Here is a 21,607-nt window from a genome sequence, read left to right on the forward strand (position 1 = left end):
TTCAGCATTAATTCCCACTGATTACCTGATCTGCAGATGGTTATGCACATAAATATCTGTGTGTGCCAATCATGTAGTTTCAAGGGAATTATTCAAATATATAAAGAAGAGCAGAAAGGTAACAGCAATCAGGGTAAGAGAAAATAACAAAAGATGCATCTGTTCAATATTCTTCAAAAAATAAATACAGGTTAAAAGGTACAGTAGTAGAAACATTTTGAGATTATTAATGAAGTATGATGCTGCATAATGTTTTATTTTTTACTTTTACTTTAATTAAGGGAATAAATTATTTAAATAAATGAGTGGCGCAAAAGAAAACTAAAAAAATTTGAGGTGTTCGTATTTGCCTCTAATGTCATCCACAAGGCTACTGCCCTGTAAGTCTTCCTCTAACACCTTGAGACTAATTTGCCTATAAAGCCGAGGAGACTTACTTTCCCCATGAGAAAGAGTAATTTCATTCTGGAAGCAATGTGCTACACAAGCAAACCCAGAACCAGGCGCTGGAGAGGCTGTGCGTGTTTGCGGGGCTGGAGCGCAGCTGCTGCAGGGGCTGAGGAGGGAGACGGGGACACTGCTCTCCTCCCAGTGACTGCTCCCCAGCAAGGCACACCCAGAGACCCCGGCAACAGACAGCCACATTGCTTCACAGATGTGCCAGCATTTCAAACAGTTGAAACTCCCCCCCACAGAGAGCCCAGCAACAGAATCTGGGCCAGAACACATATTTATTGCGCTTTCAAAACATGTATGGATGCGAGGAGACACTGTGAAGAGGGATGGGGGAGAGGTTCTCCTTCTTCCACCCATCATTCCCAAAATAACGTGAAGAGATGAAGTAGCACAAAAACGAGTGGGGAAGAAGAGGTGCTGCCGACAAGCCCCAATGGCAAGGCCCAGGCAGCAGTGCAAGGGCAGCACGGGGCAGCTGCTGGGCTCAGCTAAACACAGCTCTGTGCAGCCTGGGGGACACGGGGCCACAGGGGCTGGGGAGGGCGAGTGAGTAAATCCTGTTTGGGGAAGCAACCTTCTTCATGCCTAGCATGGGGTTCAGAAACTAGACACTTTTGTTTTTGGAAAGAAGTAATTCTAACTGACTCCATGCCTGTTACAAATGAAAGGCTGAAAAAAGAGGGAAAAGGCTTAACATGTATATTAAATTTAAATACAGACATTTGACATTTGTAAAAAATTAATCTGCAGTATTTAACTGCATAGCTGTACAAATTGGTGCTTTCTGTTTACATAGGAGGCTTATGCAGTCAATTCTCATAGTTCAGTGGAAATTGTATTTTAACATTTAACTCTATTAAGCTTATTTTTCTGTGACAAAGAGGAAGGGTCCAGGGAGCACAGTGTAGATTACACTCAGAACAGATATGCTACAAACACGTCTGGAATGGTTTAACAAACTCTTAAACTGACAGCAGCCAGAATGCCATAGCTTTCATAGAGAAAGGGCTGGGAGGAAAAAAGGAAACAAAAAGGGTCATTTTAAGAACATTTCTGTGCCTCCAGATGACAAGCTGCTGCAGAGCTGTTGGCTAAACTGGGATGCCTCACAAGCAAATGAGAGCTGCACACGCTCTTGTCTCACTGGCCCAGTGGCCAGTCCTGCACCAGCAGGACTCCAGAGGCAGCTCTGCACCACCAGCCCCGACCACCACCCTGTGCCAGCCCTGCTGGAGCCTGGCTCAGCCCTGCTGGCAGAAGTAGCAGCTTCAGTCCGTGCTTTAGATTTGGAAAAAACAAAAAAAAACCCCAAAAAGCAAGTGAGAAAAAGGGTAGATCTCAACAAAAAAGAAACAAACCCCATTTCTGCCTTGCTTGCTCTGTAACTAAAGGCAGATTTTCTATATGTTGGCAGAAACAAAACTGCAGCTACACACCCTGCATCTCCAAACAGTAGCATGGGGTGCCATTTATCCTAGTCCTGCACCATGATCAATCTAGCACTGTTTCGGCTGCTCCTACGTTTATTTCGCTAGATAACATACCAGGTAAGGGAGGGAGGGAGGGAGGGATTATCTCCCTAGCAATCTGAACAGCATTGAGCAATTTGATACAAACGAGATTTTAAGATCTCAACAAACTTCTAACAATATTTGAGATGGCAACATAAGGGTATCAATGTGCCAAAGAATTATGTCCTTCTTACTTTTCTTGAAGTAAATACAAGTTGTAAAACTAACACCTAAAACCCCAAAACTTGCCTGTGAAACACTCGTTTCAAGGAGGTGCTCTGTAATGGCCTGCAAACAACTGGGCTTGCACAGAACTGATGTCATGTTGTCAGATGCACAAATCTCCACCATCAGTCAGGCTGATTAATATTTTAAAAAAGCCCCTATCTCTACGTACACAGGAAAATATGTGCAAATGAGATACAGCAATGTAAGGGAGATTAAGAATCCAGTACAACATGAGATTAAAGATATTGCTTCTACCTCGGTCTGAGGTCAACATCACTTGCTCTTCCCAAGATGCAAAAGTGTATCTCTCAACTCAGAGTACTCCATGGGCCTTCTAAGGCTTTTTGGTCCACTTTAGTTGCAGGAGACAACAGAGGTCTCTTGGTCTGGTGGTCGGTCGTTTGAATTACTTTTTGTTTGGATACCATGAAAGACAAGTGTCAGATGGAGATGAGATACTTGTAGTGCTCTCCTGCTAGGAAATGCAAGATCTGGAGGAGGATTCTAAGGAGCATAGGGCAGGGCTGTTCATTCCAGCACCTGTGCAGGGGGACTGTGGTGCTCAAGGAATGGCAGGACGCACTTGTCAGACACAGCATCTCAGTCATGTGGCTTCATGGTCTCAATGTTGATGGAGCTCTTGCCTATGAGAGCATATGTGGCGTCTGGCCATGGCTGTGTTTGAAACACTGAGAGGCTGCCGTTGGATTTGTCAGCCTCGTTGGTGGCAGTGGAGCAAGACAGCCCAGAATGGCCTGGAGCCATCCAGCAGGCAACAGCTGGCAGAAGCTCTGGGTCACTGTCAAGCCACGAGCTTGCCAGGAAAGTACTTCTGTTGACTGACCTTTCTAATCCTGCTGCATCTCCTACAGAGCACAGCAGTTCAAGCCAAAGTGCTAAAGTTAGGCTTGGGAGTGCCATTCCTCGAAAGCCTGATCCCTCTGACACAGTTCATCATCTGAAATAGAGATTTTCTCAGTCAACTGGATCTACTCTGAGTGCCTCCCTCTGAAAGAAGGCCAAGAGCTGGGATTCAGTGGTGATGAGGCCAAATACCCTGCCCTTCCTGCCAAAAAACAACAGCTATTGGTATTAGGTGCCTTTGCCAGCCGTTCACAGGACAAAAGCTGAAGCCCATCAGTCCAGATGAGTGGATCTGGATGTTCAGCTACAGCAGTTAGGAGCAGTTTGGTGGCACAAGCCAGGCAGGGGCAGCCTGGCACAGCCAGGCACACCCACGGTGGGCAGTGTGGTTGAGGCTGGGGGGCAGCAGGGGTGTGCCAGCATAGCCACTTCCCTTTCCCTCCCTGACTGTCCAGGCAAAGTGCTGGCATGCCTGTTTGTAACAGAAAAGGTCTTAAAACAACAAAAAAGCCCAGACAGCTCTGCTTTTCTGCCCCTTTGTTAATGACACGCTGGCCTCCAGCTCACACAATAAGATCCAAAGGAGGATACAAAGGTCATGTTAGAGGAACACAGCTCCCCTGACTTCAAAAAGAAATGCAAAAACACTGGCAGATTATGGCTTAAGATTGCCTATAGGTTTCCTGGTGACACATACCACTCACATCTCTGTATGGACCTGGCCCCTGCACACAGGTCAGCACTGCTGCCCTGCTTGCAGCTCCCAAGATTCCATAAAGATGCATTTTTTTTATTCTGCTTTTTTAAAATTTAATTGCTTTCATTTACCAGCATGTCACGCTGGACATCTGACATACAAGAACTTTCCAGACCAAGACATGAACAAGCTCATGGAAATGTTCAAGGTCAGACTGGACAGGGCTCTAAGCAACCTGATCTAGTTGAAGATGTTTCTGCTCATTTGCAGGGTGGTCGGAACAAGATGACCTTTAAAGGTCCCTTCCAACCCAAACCATTCTGATTCTGTGATCTCAGTCAAAATATGCACTTGAGGCGGGGCATCCTGTGCTAAAAGGCTGAGCCACAGCAATCCCTTCCTCCCTCAAAAAAGCAGCAAGGACTAAAACCACTCTGACAACAAACTGACAAGGACCATGTTTATTTCAACATGTGAACAATCAGACACACACACACATCCATGTCTACCACAGCTACTCTCTGTATTACAGCCATGTTTGGTAAAAAAAGAGCAATCAAACCCAGGTCACTATCTGCACTAATTAACAGCTGCATATAGCTAATTGTACAGGAAAAGTAAAGTTTCAATTGTTTTCTATGTAAATTATTTATCACTCTCCATTTCAGTGCCTTTTCGTTCATGCAACTCTGATGAGTAATGGATGCAAAGCACAATTTTGAAAGTACCGGAGTATCTGGCAAGCCACCTCAATCCTACTGACTTCAAGAACACCTAAGTCAATCCTGCCATATTTAAATACACCTAAAATACCTTTTACATAGTCCTAAAACTATATTTAGAGTAGAAGCACAGTCCCATGGTCTAAACACAGCTTGTCAGTCCTGAACTGGAACTGATGGCAACTCTGCAGAAGGGCTTTAGCAATTCACTTCACTTCCCTGCCTGAAATTCTTGCCTGTGTGCAGAGTATAATAATAACAGGGTTTTATTGAGTATAAAGTTGGGATTAACATTTAAGAAGCACAGCACAATCTGAGTGTTGCATTTGATTAGGAGCAAGGCTCAAATTCTGACACAGAGAATATCTATGAAAATGAGGTTGTATAAAAATCACCACATGAAAAGCAGCTCTCTCACAAGAACTGTTCTACCCAGCACTGCACGACCATCCCATGTGGAAACCTTTGAGCTACGATTTGGCATTTCTACATAAGATTTTCTCCTCTTTATCTCTTTTTTTACCCCCACCATGTGATTAACAGCTTTATTAATTTAGCAGCTCCTTACTTAAGAGGATTCCACCAGCTTACTGGTAGGATCCTGGATAGACAGCGCAGACTGTACTGTATACAGAAAGGCAATCTAAGCTCATCCTGATATAACAACTTCACACAGTACTTAACATAATCGAAGACACACAATGGAAGTATTCTTCCTAAACTAATCAAACCATTAAAATGTCAGCCTCAGCCCAGATCCATGATGCATTGTGTTCAACTGATGGGGAGTCAATTCAAACAGCTTCTCCCTAAACCCTCCTGATTCAGGGAGTCTGACCCATGCTTCTCCATCTCCCTCCTTGGTTCTCAGTGCTGCCTGCTCATGTAAAACCTGAGCAAGCAGATATCCTGGCACCAAAGCAAAAAGCAGAGGCTTCTCAACCCCCTCCCCTGTGGGGCTTTCACCAATGCTAGTAATAATAGTTGCAAAAGAAAAATTAGTAAAATCCACCCGGGGATGCAACATGCTTTGGAGTGCTTGGCTCAAGTCAACTGCTCAACAAACCAACCCAGAAATAAACACAAGAAACAAACTAAATAAAAAACCCGGATGAAACACGTGGCAAGAGTGGGAATGGGCCGGGGTGTGCTAGCAAAGCAGCACATACCACAAGTCAGACTGATTACTCAGCAAGCAGGAAGCCAGTGTCACAATCTGACTCACATTTCTGAAGTCACTCTGTGATGACTACAGTATCCACAGCCAGAGATGGCTCAGATTGCTCCTGCAGAGGTAATGCCAAAACTATGAACAGCCAGTTTACAAGTTCATGGGAATTGCGTGACTTTTTTTACTTGAAAAACATTCAGCGTGTCAGAGAGCAAACCTTCTTACCCCCTCTGAAAAATGTTCTTCTCTCCCAGAGACAGCTCCAAGGACACTGCACCCAGCACGATGCAGGCATTAGCTGCTCCAGGCCCTGTGAATGCTTTCCTTGGGAACTCCATTCAAATGATACAGAGATTTCTTTTGATTTTCTCCGGAGTGAAGTATTCATAAATTTTTTTTAGGTATTAACAATATTTTTAATAATTTTTAATGATAATTTTAATAACTGTTCCTCTTCCCTCCAGTCTGATTTTTCTGAAAGGCTATACGACCTTCTAGCACGAGCAGTAAACTTGGCACCAGACAAGCCACGCAACAGCCCAGCTCCTGTCCCAGCCCCAGGGTCCCCTCAGATCCTCCTGCTGCTCAGACAGGGCTTGCCCAGGGAGGCTGCATGTGCTGGCAGGGCTGCTCTCTCACCTACTGTCTCCAACAGCTCATTTTATCCATCCTCCCCTAACACATGATTAATTCACAGCTCTTCTCCAGTCTGATTACAATAGTAGAGACACAGGGAGTACAATCATTGTGCTTGCAACAGCCTTGTCCCCACGTTTTAGCAAAAGGAGCAAAGCTCAGGGGTAGGCTTGTCCAGTGACTCAGCTTTCCACACCTCATTCCCAAGAACTTGGCTCCCCACTCTGTTTTCCCTTGGGCGAGAAGCTCATGTGCAGTATTGCATCTGGCTGGATGTGCAGAGCTGCTCACACGGATCAGAGAGGTTCCTTCTGGACCGCAAAGGATGTCAGTTATCACGCCAAGAAGAAAACTCCCAAACTTCCCATTCCCCAGAGAAACTGTGGGGAGGAAAAGGCATGCATTCTTTGACCATTCAAAAGGAAGAAATGGGGCAGAGTAACATTTCAGTGCATACCAGAGAGAGCAGCTCATGCCAGCAGTATCCCATGTGCAGCTCTGTTTCACCCTTTTGGGGGGTTTGGCCTAACAGGCATTACCTTCCCCATCAGTTTTTCTCAGTACTTGGAGTCTGAGTCTCAGCACCAGGGTGCTCCCTTGCCTCCACAGTTATGTCCCCACCTCCTTGGCTCTCCAGATATCTTGGCTGGTGAAACATCTTGGACTTGATCCCTATTCCCCTACAGAAACTTTTTATTTCACTGTTCCAAAAGATCTCCATGGAATTGATCTTGCAACCAGAGCTTCCATCCTCAGAGCAACACATATTTATTCTGGTGACAGTGATCCTTCCTGCACTCACCAACCGCTGAATGCCCAGTCTTCTGTAGGAAGCCCTGAAACAGACTCTTGCATAAAGCAGTCATGTCTGATTCTCCTCTGAATTTTTCTGTTTCATTTTTGGGAAAGCACTGGCCCTTAATGATCTTTTCTTTGTCCTTCCCACTCTTCTACCATTACTCATACGCAAGCTGAAGGACACCTACAACCTCCACCAAATGAGCATCCTGCAGTCCTTGCAAGTTTCTTCCTATCAATTTTAACCACAATGATTTCTTACTCATGAGGAAGTGTGAATTCATAAAGAACATACCAGAATGTCTCTCTGGGGTATAATTTTGCTTATTAATTAGTTTAGGATTAGAAATAGCATCAATGAGGTTCAACTGAAACATCCCTGTTCTGTAACAGGAAATCCTCCCTGGCTGATGGCTGAAGCTATTGCTGAAGTCAGATAAGATGGTATCACTGTCTTCTGGTCCTCTTGGTAGGAACTGACGTAAAGATGTGAGCCAAGAGAGTTTTTTCCCATGTGCAGCAGCTCAAATACACTACATACTCTGAAGGTGTTCAGTGAAGGCGCTTATGCGCTAAACTGTTTATCTCCTTGCTAGCATAAAGGACTCTTTCTGCTCACCCTTCCTATCTCCAGGGAAAAACCCTCCTTCTCCACCCTCATCCTTATTTGAAAAGATACACAGAGTGGAAGCTGCCAGATGGAAAACACAAGGGAAACACAGGGCATAAAACAGGATATCACATATGACTAACAAATGGGAGAAAGAAAACACATTTTTTTCATGGTGTGGTGTGATCTTGGCCAAATAATCATAGCAGGATTTGTGCAGGTTCATAACCTGCTTCAATAAACAACAGACTTTGCTCCAGAAGAGAAAATGTCCCTAATAATTAACTTTCAAGTTGCTCTGTGGGATTTTCTGATGATCCCGTGCTGCCATTTGGCATCTCTGCATGGGACTTTCTGAGCCTGACTCACATCTCATTATAGAGTTTCCTTGTGCCACTATAATGTAATCAACTCCAATAAACTTACTCATGATTTACATCACCCCCAGCAAGAAAAGAGTTGAGCCCTCCATCAGTTCCTCATTCTTAAGCAAAACTTACTTTTTAATTTGGCTAAATTGCACTCAGCACAGCTTCTCGGTTAGAAATGCAGACATATGGAAAGCTAATGCAAAGATTTTATTATTACAGGGAAAGAAACAGATTGATTAAAGTCATTTATAGGATGTTCTCTTCAATATGAACACTACCAACTCTGCACAAGAAAGATGTGCACCAATTCGTACGAAAATTATCTACATACATGCACAAATCCCTGCATTTCCACACTGACAGAACCATTGCAATTTCAGACTCTTCAGTGCCTTTTATGTGTCCTTATGTATCCTATCCCCTTCATTTTTAACCCAGGGTTCACATAAATATGCTTTTCTCCTTTTTACATTTAATGGTCTTAAAAAATCCCCACAATTAAAAAGAAGACACTTTAGAAGAAAGCACCAACCTTTCTGCAGCGTCAGGGAGAACAGCAGGAATGCTGCAAGAGCACCAGCAGGTAGAGATGCTCTGTGTACCCCAAGACATCTCTGCACAATGCCCGTGCTGATGTCCTCCCCAGCCAGGCAGGACCCCTCCCCTAGGTGCTATTCTCCATCCCAGATTTCCATGGGAAGGGGCATGCCGGGTGCAAACCAAGCCAGGGCTCCACCAGTGACAGGCTGTGCTGCCCCAGCAGCCTGACCTGCGCCTCGAGCTGGCCCTGCAGGGACTCCGTGCTCCAACCTCCGGAAGATTGGGTGCTCAATTCTCCTACGAATTTGACCTGACCTCTGAGCAGACAGCTACTGAGTGGGGCTAGTCCCCAACACTGGCTTTATATGAGGTGCAGCCAACATGAATTAGATTTAAACTTGCTTGGTTTTACAGCAATCAGATTTGAACTTAGACCGACGCAGTATGAACAAGCGCTCTGATTTTCTTCCTGGCTCAGTTGTTTATGCATTTTCTGCCTTGTGTCTCCAAAAAGAGTAACCAGCTTCAAGTGCACTTGCACAGGCATTATGAATAGGAATAACGCCTTAAGCAGCTGCTAGTCATTCAATTCTTTGAGGATTATGAGTCTCGCTCCAGTGATCTCTGCTTTAACCTACCCATAAAACCAGCTGTGCATTAGCCCTCCCCATTTATGGTCACTGACACTTCTCGGGTAGTGTTTAGATCTAAACCCAGGTTGTGTAAACAAGGAAGGCTTCATTGTGATTTCTTTCATACACACAAGCCCCAGCTTCTTTCTCTTCATAATTTAAAAAATGGCTCTCCATTATTTCATCCTTATTTGCTTTCCAAATAAGAAGGCAAGACACTTCTAGCATGGAAGGAGATTTGCACTGGGGAAGATTAAGAGGGATAATAAGCACAAAGGCCACTTACGCACCCATGACCCATGGTGAAGGGAGAGAAACAGGAGAGGAGGAAAACAGGAAATTTCAGCAGCTTAACTTTGTGCCTTATACCTGATGCTGTTGGTCCTGCTTCCCTCCAGCTCGGCTTCTGTTCCCCTTCATTACATCTGCTGAAACAGCACTTGAGAGCTGCTGTCTGATGCAAGTATTGCAGCCTGTATTCAAACAGATGGTTAAAGCCTACAGGTGCCATTGTCCTCCAGCCACAGAGCCTGAGCCACTGCCAGGGACTTCCCAGAGGCTCCTGTTTAGCTTGAGAAAGAGAAACCAGGAGTTTGCAGCTGAAAATGTTGGATTCTCTAGATATTTTGGTAATGACCTTCCCAACAGTTTATCCTCTAGTCCATTTTGAAGTTTGAAAATGTACTCCAGAAGTCTCAGCTAAACAAATGTTTAAGTGCATGACATCCTTCCATACTGGGATGGTTAACATTGCCATTTATTTTAGGGTCCTTGGTTTTGGACTAAGATTCCTTTATTCTGTCCTATTAGTTTATGCTTTTCCAGCCCAAAACGGTCTACTTTTCAGGAAGGTTAGATGTGAAGTGCTTTAAAGTCTTCTGTATTATAGTTTGGCATGCAGTCATTAAACAAAGACCAAAAAAAAAGGGAAAAAACCCCAAAACACAACACAACTCTGGAACACTCAAAAAGTTCTATGGAAAGAACAAACACCAACACCCCACAATCTATAAAATGGAAAGGCACGTGGGGCTGCAGGAGCATGAAACCACAAGTGTTACAAAGCGACTCCCAGGCTCTCACAGTTAACTGCAGGCAGGAATTCATGTCCTGCTCTGCTTAGCCAGAGGAAGCTAATGCTAATTTTATTCCAAAGAATGCAGCCTCATCTTACACTCCTCAGTAAAAAAAACCAAAACCACCAACAAACCAAAACAAAACAGAACATGCCTAAAATGCTTCTGCTCCTGTCTAGACTTACACAGCCAAAGGGATTAATTAGCTCCTTTTTGCCCAAACTGTGAACCATCCTGGGCAGTCAAGTGATGCTGATGGTGGAGGGGGATGCAGAGCCCACAGCTGTGTGATCTCTGCAGGGGCAAGAGTCCTGTTCAAAACAGTGAGTGGTGCTCTGCAGCTCCATGTTTGCTCTCAGGATACCCATCAGGCCATCCTTCCCCACCACGGTAACTCCTTTCTTAGGGGGAACTATAGCAGTGCTGCTTTGGTACTGAAAATATCCAAACTGGCATGAAGAGAAGCAAGCTGGCCATCCTTCCTGGAAGGGTTCATATACCCTTGATCAGGGAACATAATCTTCGAAGCTGTTGGCTTCCCTACACGTTAAGTGGCTGCCCTACCCAGAGGGGATGTTCAGGGAGTGGGGCAAAGGATGTGTATCCTCTGGCCATTTCTGCACTTAACCCATGAAGATTCCCACTTAAAGCTAAAGCATCTGAGTAGTTTAACGTGCTGAAGCATTTACATTGGAACGTGTTTCGTTATAATTGCAAACTGGTCTCAGTAAGATAAGGCTATTGGGATTAGACTGCCCAAGTGATCTTATCCCTTTAACCAGCTATTAGCAATAGCTTTACTAAACACAGAGCCAGAAAGCAGCCAGGCCAGCCAGGGCAGAGCAGCCTCTCCAACAGACCTCGCCACCCAGCATGGCAGACTGAGTGCTCAAAGTTCACTGGGACAGAGAGGCAAAGCATACATGTAAAGAAAAGCCCCTACTTTGAAATTATACCAGTAACTATTTCAAGGGGTATCAGGAGCTCTCAAACTTCTTTCAAGATCTAGGAAGGAGTGGGGTAGGAGAAGGCTTGAGGAAGCTTTGCAGCATATTACAAAGTGACGATATTAAAACCTCTTGGAGCAGTGACTGGGAATTTCTTATGATTTTAGAAGAATCCCCTGCAAATAGAAAAACTCAGAATGATCTAGAGACACCTGACTAAAAAAGCTGTTAGCTTCAGCCCATAGTGGAAATTTCTGTTCAGAGAAACATCTGTGTTGATTTAGGTATCAGTGAAACCTAAAATGTTCTCTAAGTAGCAGCACTTCAGCAACAAAAACCACAAAAAAGAGCAAAAAAAGCTCCTGTCACCTTGTACCAGATCTGGATCTCAGTTGCACAAATGCAAATGTAGAGAAACAGTGCTGACTTCAAAGGGAATACCACTCCAGACTTCCACTGGAAATAGAGATTAGCACCTGCCCTTCTACCCCCAGCCCAATATGCAAGCAAAACACAAGAAGTGGGGAAACTCCAATCCCAAGGGCACCGAGTCAGAAACCAGTGGTGTGGCTGTAGGCAGATGGGACACAGTAGCACTGCCAGCACAGAGCCAGGCATGATGTGGAAATGGCTGAGCCTGTGCTTTCCACCACCACCTTTTCTCCTGATGCCTGGACACTGTCACACCTAAATTATCAGCTCCCATACATGATACATTTTAAGCATGGCACACCAAACATTTGAGATCCAGTCCAATCCTCCTCCCAGTCAGTTAATGTCCAACATGAAACTACACCAATGAATTAATTAAATAACCTGAAGGATGTTTCTAAGAGACTGTCATGCATATTCAGTCAAAGCAACAGAGGAACTTGAAAGGCTAATACTTCTGACTGTCTGATGCTTAGGTTAACAATCCTGAACTTTCCGCTCATTAAAAATTGGATGTTACCTACAAAAAACCTGACAAAGATAGATGCAATTCCAATGCCACAAATGCCAGGCAGTAAAGAGTACAACAGAAAGTTTCAGGAGTATCAGGTATTGAATCAAAGCTAATTTTTAATATCAAGCCTGTCAAAAAGGCTAATATCTGCTCCTTAGTAGCATTAGCGGGGAGGGAAACAAAGAAGGACTTGCATTGAAGGGATGGGGATCCCCAATGGGCTCAGCAGAAGCCACCTCCAAGTTCACGTGCCAAGAAGCCAACCTCAGCATGCCTAAAACTGTGAGTTGAATGTGAGATGAAAAAAAAATTAATTAAAATGGTCTCAGCTGACAGCTGTAGACAGCCACCTTTCTGACAACCTCTGTGATAGCAACAGTCCACAAGCCAAGACTAAGAAGAAATATATAATAGTAATTATATAATGCTCTCTATGTTAGAAAAAAGCTTTTTGTGATCAGTAATTAATCCTGGAAGAGAAGGGAGGGTTGTTATGTCTATGTGTTCAACAAAGGGGTCAGACAGACATCCGACTCTGATCTCACCTACACTAAGGTAAACCAAGACTATTTTTTGAGATTTTGTTTAAGTCATGCACTGTTCACAGCAGATATGTGGTAACAACACACAGACGTCTGCACAAGGACACATAAGGATCCTGAACTGGGAGTTTCAGGACCAAATATTTAGTACATCAGATCACACTGCATTGCTGGTTCACAGAGCAGCAGAGTTATTTTATGCTTTGGATGGTGTGCCTCTCATAAGGTACCTGAAGATTAATCAGTATGGGGATGGAAACATTTACAACTGCCCCCCACGAAGAATGCCAGCGTCCTCACTGCTGAACTACGAAGCACGGCTGGATTCCAAGGGCACACATTTCCCCAGACAAGGCAGCAGTGGCATGCCAGACTGATGCCAACCATGCTGAGCTGCAGTCTCCCCCAAGGGCCCAGGCAATCAAACACAGAGGACATCTTGCTATGTCGTAAGACCTCCAAGTTGTGAACAAGCTCAATCTTTTGCCCTCTTCCCCTTCTCCTCCTCACTTAGCAGTTACCAACCATTTTCTACATGCTGCTTTCATCACTTCAGCTATCACAGGGAGCTCTTCCCATGCGTTGCAGTTTACAACAGCAGCCAAAGTGACTTTGGACTATTTGCATACTAATTTATAATTAAAAACAGAAAAAAAAATCCCAACAGGGTCGTTTTAAATTCCAGCAATCTTTTTTCCCTGGTAAAGTTAACAGGTAATGCTATAAATCCTCATTTCCTTTTACACTGATAAACAACACCAGAGTCTTGCTCTACGGAAGACGAGTGCCTGGAAAACAATTGATTTTCTGTCTGCATCGGCCCAAAATAAGCATGGGGGCTGGCAGTGGGAGGGCTATGCCTCTCATCTGAACCAGCAGTCCAGCAAAAAGCTTCCCTGAGCCTGGCAGCCACCAGAACACAACAAAGAGCCTGAGGAACTATGCATCATGTCTGGCTGGTTGAGGATCTCCAGGCAGGCTGACACTTCTACAGCTGGGTCAGCCCAGGAGGCAAAGGAGCAGGGGGAGAGGGGACACATTCAAATCAAGCCCCCAGCGAGCCTTAGATTCCTTCCTCCAGACGCAAAGTTGTCTCCAAGATATTAACAGAAGGAATTGCTATCCTGTCTGGCTGGGCTGGTGATTTAGACACATTATTTGACTTCAGAGCATTTCAATAGGATTGTCTGGCAACAGGTATATCTTACCCACCATGGGAAAGCCTGAAAACTGAAAAGGACAAGGGCAGAGGGGGTTAATGTCTGCTGGTGCTGTTAGTAACACAAGGGTGCTTTAAAATTCCTGACAACTACTCTCTTCTTGTGTTTGCATCAGAATCTCTGCAATGACAGACACTAATTAGCTCCGACTAATTAATGAAGAAAAAATCTAATTAGCAACCCTCCAAACTTTGGACGACCTCTCTTCCCAGGGCTTGCTGCTGCACCCCTGCGTATCCATAAATTGCTCCCTTGGTGCAAAGGGAAAGGACGAAGGGTAACAAAAGGGTGAGTGGCAGTAGTAGCCATGGATCAAAACACAAGATTCCTTTGGTAGCCTCCACCACCAGCATGAAAAGGGAAAGACTGGTTGGAGATAACAGGAACTAGGGTACCCAAGAGCTGACTCCTGCCCTATCCCCCCTCTGTCCTGAGGCCAGACAGTCCCACCTTTTATACTATCCACCAACAAATGTGTGTGTCACTGTGTATCCTCTCATACATTCCTGATCCTTGGGCTTACCCCCCTGCCTCAGAAGATGGAGAAAAAAGAATCAAGACTTGGGTAACAGCCCAAACTCAAGGTCTCCTGCCCTTGCAGAAGGAGATACCAGGTTCATTCTGCTCTGCAGAGCGAGATCCTTCCTGGTGGGATTCAGCAAGGTAAACACTCCCAAAACACAAGTGCTCCACCTTGCCTAATGTGAGATTTGTATTTTGATAGGAGAGTTCAGTGGTCTGAGAGCTGCAGCAACAAGCAGCCCAAATATTCTTACTACAAATTTGGAATAAAAGTGAAACATTTGCTTCGGCATGAAAGTCTGAGCTATTCTTCCCTAAAATTTCCACAGTAAAATGTATTTATTTGCAGTACAGGACATTTGAAGAGCTTATATTGGCCAATGACATTGACATTGTGGTATCAGACAGTGCAAACTGAGGGCTCACTGTCCATTTGGTGAATTTCAAAACATTTTTACTGGAATAAGCTCATTCCACCCCATTTTTTCCCTTCACAGCAAAATGGTATTAGCAACCCACTTTAAATCCCCATTTCTTGGCTGAATTAAAAGTCAAAATTACTGAGAAATGCGTATGTTTGGAAGACTTCAGCTTCACAACTCCCAGCTAAAATAAATTTGAAGACATGATTAACATTGAATGCATTGATCTATCTATTTATCCAGTAAGATGATGTTTTAATATACCCAGGACAAACAGTAATTCATGTGCAAACATATTTGAATTGAAAAATGAAAGTCAACCATGAATTATTCCACAATCCATCATATTTACAAAAGCTCCAATGGCCATTTCTAGCTGGCTAAATCATAACATCGTCCGTAGAAATACTAAGCAATATATCTAATAGCTCCTTCCATTTTGTTGTGGCTCATTTTTTACTTTTTTTTTTTTTTTTAGAATTCGCTCTCAATTTACTCTTCATTTCATTAAAATTGCATGTTAGATATCTGTTTCCCCTACTATTCATAAGAATGCAGTTAAAATTGCCACAGCTAAGAAAGAAAAATATTTTCCTTTTTTTTTTATCCTGTTTATTTTGTATATTTTCAGCTTCTCCATTTCTTCTCAATATCTGGCAGTTTCTTTGTTTTCTGTGTGTGTTGTCTCTCACATAGCAACAGAAGAAAAAGCAAGGATAAAGAGGAAAAAACCCTCCACATGGGAAAGTGTGAGCTACTCTTGAATCCAAAGAATTTAGATCACTCAGAAGAGCTAATTAACAAACTAAATAATATGCTTTGGAAGCAAATACTGATGCATAAATATGAAAAAAAAAAAGAGAATCTGAGGGTCATGGCAAATCACAACACAAACCCAAGTCAACAAAGTTATGCTGTTATAAAAACACCCCCAAAATCTTGATTTTTGGGAAGAGAAATGGCATACATAAGAAGTGGGAGATAATTACTCTGTTTATTCAGCCTTTGTGAGACCTCAGTCACATTCCTGTGTCCAGGCTCAGACAATGCATTAAGACAGATACCGCAGTAGCCAAATTTAAAACAGCCCAGACCCTGAATAGGGGAGCAAAAGTCAGAAGAGATTTAAGAAATTTACCCAATGACTAAAAGATAATAGAATTAGTGGTACAAAGTAAAATATAAAAGAGGGTTACAAAGTAAAATCATAAAAAGTTTAGCTGAAAAAAAAATTAATACAAAAAGAAGAAAAAAAAAGTTGTAGATTACCATGACCAATGGTGGATGGACAAAATATCTCCATTTGCAATAAAATGCATTTCAGTAGGGTATCAAGTGAAAAAAAGTAAACAATGTTCAAGACTAGAACAAGGATTAACTTCATGAAATGTTACTACAGCAGCTTAGACAAATGAGATCAGGGGAAGACTTTTTCTTGTCCCAGTGCCAGAAACTAGGTAATTTCTTGCAAATGCGTATCACCATTTTAGCATTCTTAGGGAGTCCTGCTCCATGCCTGAAGCTGAGGATGGAACAGCAATACAGGTAGCAGCAATAACCTGGGACAGAACAAACAAACAAAGAAGCAAACAGAAATGAATCACTCCCATCCAGCACCTCCTTAAACCATGGGCAGGATAATAGTTTGACAAGAGACATTTAATGCATCTGCATTTCACTGACATTACCCTGTGCCAAGATCCTTGATGTTCATCTTCACACTGCAAAAAAATTATTCCTATATTTAGCTAAACATCCAACCCTGACAAATAAATGTTTCATCAGCAATCTTGATTAGCAAGGATGGAAGAGTACAGATCTTTGCCGCAGTTACTTTCTGCTCCTGAAAATATTCCCCAACCACACTGCAGGAAGTGACAGGCCCATGTTTGCTTCACAGACTAGAAGCAACTGCAAAAAGTCAGAGATTCCCACCCTGTGGCTGGATGGTGCTGCCAGGTGCCCTGTGTCCTGTGCTGGCAAGGGCTCAGAGCTCTGCTTCAGGGCTGCCTAGTATCAGTTCTTGCCACACCTGATTCCTTCACAGAGCCTGTATGAAATACCCAATTCATTATGTCCACTCCAATCCCGGAGGTGATTGAAATAAAAAGCTGTTCTGGCAGAAAAGCTTAGGAAATGAAACACGAGAGAGATGGGGAAAGAAGGAGAAAAATAGAAATCAAGAATAGAAAAAAGCACTCAACCAGGTGGATGGAATGAGTCCAGAATTACTTACAGCTCTGGAGCAGAAAGAAAAAGAAGAAAATGAACACCTGGGCATATTGTAAGATTAAAAGTGTATTTAGTATGTGTGTCCCAAAAAGGGCAAGTCATAGATCTGAACCATGGGCTGAGAAAAGAAACTCTCTTTCCCACAAAGAAGGAATCTCAGCATTTAAGTTCTGGAAAGAAGAAGTATTTATTCATAAAGATAGCTTTCTCTTTCCCTGCCAAAAGTAATGAAGATCATACTCAAAATCTACCACCTGCACTTGATTACCAGTTATTAAACCACAATCAAAATATTTTAAAAATGTAAATGAAGTACACTGATGGACAGAAATGCCAGTTCCCCATGAAATTCCTTCCATAAAGCTGGGATTGCCAAAGGCTATAATTAAAAAATTGTCAGTGTCTGAGGTCCAAAGTATTTTCCCACAGAAAGATCCAAGATTTTTATGTTCTGTGGCAAATGTTAACATGGGCACCAGCACTGGGAAGGTACAACTCATGAATAGCTAAATGGAGGCTGATTCACTGGTACTTTTGCAGTATTTCAGAAGTATTTCAGCATCTTTTGTTTTCACTCTGTTTCTCCTTTCTCGTTTTTTGCAGTGTTTTTTACAAAACAGGAGTATTCACAAGTACTGACCCTACATGGTTAACTTGAACAAGAAATTAACAAACTACATCCAAACTGAATCTACTAAATGGAATCAAATCTCTTTCTTTCTCTGTCTGCTGGGAGACCTTCTGGCACAACTCATGTTGACTTACTGTAACACTTCGCCCTTACCAAATGCTTTCCAGTTTTCAAAGGGAAAACAATGCACAAGCACAAGGAATTAATCCTGATGCTCCAGACAAGCAGGTAGAGAAGTCTAGCAATGCCAAACACCTGGGCATTGCCTCCCAAGATCTTCAACCCAAAAGCTTTTCCACATGGCTGAGCTTCAGCTCTGCAGCAAGCACTCAACAGGCTGTCCACAGGTCCTTCCCAGCTGCGTCCAACAGCTCATGTGCAACCTGACACGGAGCCACAGAGCCACAGAGCCATCCCCAGGAGCAATACAGATGTTCTTCTGAACACCCTTTCACACAGGAGGGATTTTGTGCCAGTTTTTGGCAGTTATGTTGTAAAAGGAGTTAGAAGTGATTCGGTTTGGACAGTTAGATATGGGTGGTTGCGGAGGTAAATGGGCCACTCCCTCATCTAAGCCAGGAACTTGAAAACACCCCTAAAAAATAGTATAATCTGTTATTAATAAATCTTCAAAGGCTGCTGACATGCCCAAACACTTAGAAAATGAAGTTTTGCAAATGACGGTGTTCAAGGCTAGTGCCTGCTTACCATCCAGTTGTGAAACCAGTATGGACTGCAACAGAGGGTGGCTCCTACACAGAGACACTGGAAACCCTAAAAACTGATTAGTGTCCCATGCCCATGAGTTATCCTAATTACTTTTTATTTTGTTTTAACAGCACATTTTCCTATTTTTACAAACCTGCTTCCTGTAGCTATAGGAAAGAGCCATGAAAACAACAAGAGGAAGCTGATGACACAGGGGAAAGAGTGAAGCTGCCTAACAAAGTTGAAACAAATCATGTGGAAAACAGCAATTTCTTTCCTCTAAATTCACATAGTTACAACAAACTTCTGTAAGGGGAATGGAGAAAAAAAGAGCTAATATAAAATAACACAAGGATTCTTTATTTTCTTTTTCTGCTGTTGTTAGGTTGGCACTGTGTCTCTAAAAATGGATCCCCTCCTTCATGGGGGAATTTAATCTCAGCCTTCAGAAAGTTAAAACATGTTTAATTCAAAACCAAAACAAACTTCTTTTTCTGGCTTGCACATAGATCAGTAAGGTTAAGGACTGGCAATATTATTAATTAATAATAATGCATTTAAGGTCTTTTAATTCCAAAAGCTACTTGCATGTAAACATGGTGATGTCCCTCAAGGGATAACTCACCAAGGCAGCTTATTCCAAGCAGATACTCCTTGGCGTATCCTTTAAGCCAACTATTATGAAACGCTTCTACCAGAGTCCAAGGCTACAACCAATGCGTGAGGGTCATACTACGGAGAAACAGCTTAGGCTGCACATGCCTGGATGTTGGGACTGCTCTCTTGGAGAGGCTGTCCACCACCAGAACAAACCACTGGTAAAGCACAGGGTAAAGCAACCACAGGAGTTAGAGTTCAACAGGAATTGGCCAGTCTGCTGGGCACAGCACTGCAGTCTGCTGTTACCCTAAAAATGATGGAAAATCAAGTTGGTCTCATTCACCATGGGTGGTCCAGGGCAGGAGCTGGGTTATGGGCACAGGAATCTATAGGTGCAACGTCACTGTTGGTAGACACCTTTAGGCACAACAATGCCGTTTATCACATTTCCTTTTTTCTCCCAGATTTCTCAGCAGGATTCATGGGAAGATTACTTATAAAGCCCTCTTTGGCGCACTGTGATTTAATCAGGTGCAGTTTGAATATTACGAGACGTATTAATTACCATTGCTGCACAAGAGCAACTGAAGAAGTAAAATGTTTTTCATTTGCATGGGCTGAGAGTATTTGTTTAAAATGTTCTTGGTATCATTAGGATCTAATCAAAACAGAGTGCATGATAGTTATGCAGGAAATACAAAAAAAATTACCTGCTGCTTAAGTATCCAGTTTTCTAATAATACTGCAATAATGTCTTGACAGATAATTGGCTTCCCAGTTATAATGGAATTCCTTATCTATGTTGCTAAAATTACCTATTGGTATTTTCAAAAGACAAGGAAAGATTGGGAAGGAAATGGTAATTCTCTCCAGTATGGAGAGATTTAATCAGGAAGATAAGTAAAGATATATCACCTGACTTCTTTTAAAAAATAAAACCAAAAATTATTGAAATAAACTTTACACAGGCTTCAACCCTTTTGGAAAATTATACAAGTGCAATTTTAAATTAAAATTTAGAATAAATTGATTCATAACTGCTGGGTTCTTTTTAATGACCTGTTTGAAGGTCCCTGCAGGTAGAACACCAGAACTGAATTTTACAAATAGAGGTAGGAAAAGTACAAAATATTTAAACAGTTTTACTTTAAACTGTTACTAATTGTGACCTCTCCTGTCCTGTCTGTCATAAAGAATGGATAAAGAGCTACATTTTCACATACCTTTTTTAATCTTTGGTTGTCCAAATCCCAGGAAACTACAAAGTGACTCGGTTTCCCAAATCCTGTGAATACAATCTTAGAAAAGTAAAACCTTTTAGAATTTCCCAAAAGTGTTCTTCCAAGAACCATAACACTGCTTTTGAATTTCAACAAGGGATTTTATGAACTATCAAATGTTCTTGCACTGTGAACAACACACAAACCTGAAAGCAATCCCTCATGCAGCCTGTGCTGCTGTGGCCATCCTCACACCCCCATTCCCATTTCCAGTCTGCAGCTTCAGCTCTGCAGCCACTTCTGCAGCCTTTGATTTCAGCTGGTCAGTTCACACACAGAAATGCATGATCCAAGTCAGAAGCTGGACTGCAATTTATTTTCAAGAAGAACTTGGTCTTCTCAGTGTCCTGTAATTTACAATTGCCTGAGAATATAGCTAAAAGATGTTGTCCTCAGATAACTGAAGTTACCATCTGAGACAGATCTAAACCTTTCCCAGGGTTTTAAAAAATGTTTTTTCAAACCTTTGGGTTTTTAACAAATCAGTACATTACGTTTTTGTTGTTGTTGTTGTTTAAGAAAATCACTTCTTTAAATTATAGCTCTTTTAATACTATGTCATTGATACTTTATTACCAAAGCTAAAGCCATGGCTTTAACACCTATCATTAAAAGCACATCAAATTTCGCCTGCCTTTCTCCAGAAATATTCAGGCATTTCTCTAATCTTTCCTTGAATGTTCTGCATTTTACCTCACCTGGGACATGACATTTCAAAAGCATGATTATCTCATGGCAAAATGTCTTTCTGAGGAGGTATCCCCCAGTGGGGTCTTCACTTTTACCAACAGTTAGCAAAGTGTGACCAAGTATAGAGCAGACACTTTAATGTGACCATAAGAAGGGCTGAAGATATGGGGTGGGGAGAAGACAAGCCTAGTGTTAGAGCTTCTAGGTAATTCTCTCTATATTACAAAAAGCAGATGAGTCAGCTAAAACTAGCCCTTAGCACAGTTTAGATCGTATTAACAGTAAGTATATAATTTACTAGTTGTGAGAGTTATACCCTTTTGCAGAAATGAAGCTAATAGTCATGTGCACAAATGGTAATTTCTAAGTAGTGGAATTTGTTTAATGCTCTTTTAGTTAACATGCTTTGTAGAAACATGCCACAAGGTCTAGGTCTAGCCACAAGGTAGGTCTAGCCACAAAATCTCACTTCCTATCTGGGCTCTGGTGTCAGGCTCCAAAGCAAAGTTTTAGTCACTGTGCAGCTGACAACTACATCCAAAATTCCACTTTAGG

At 42.6% G+C, this 21,607-nt stretch overlaps 1 protein-coding gene across 1 annotated transcript in view; it reads right to left on the reverse strand.

The window, feature by feature from the left end:
• The window catches only part of EXT1 (exostosin glycosyltransferase 1), a 178,626-nt gene that overhangs the window by 76,978 nt on the left and 80,041 nt on the right, over nt 1-21,607 (reverse strand). The window lies entirely within an intron of this gene.

Source organism: Lichenostomus cassidix, chromosome 2 (assembly GCF_008360975.1).
Source record: "Lichenostomus cassidix isolate B80296 chromosome 2, HeHo_3.0, whole genome shotgun sequence".
In the NCBI taxonomy this organism is placed as follows: domain Eukaryota; kingdom Metazoa; phylum Chordata; class Aves; order Passeriformes; family Meliphagidae; genus Lichenostomus; species Lichenostomus cassidix.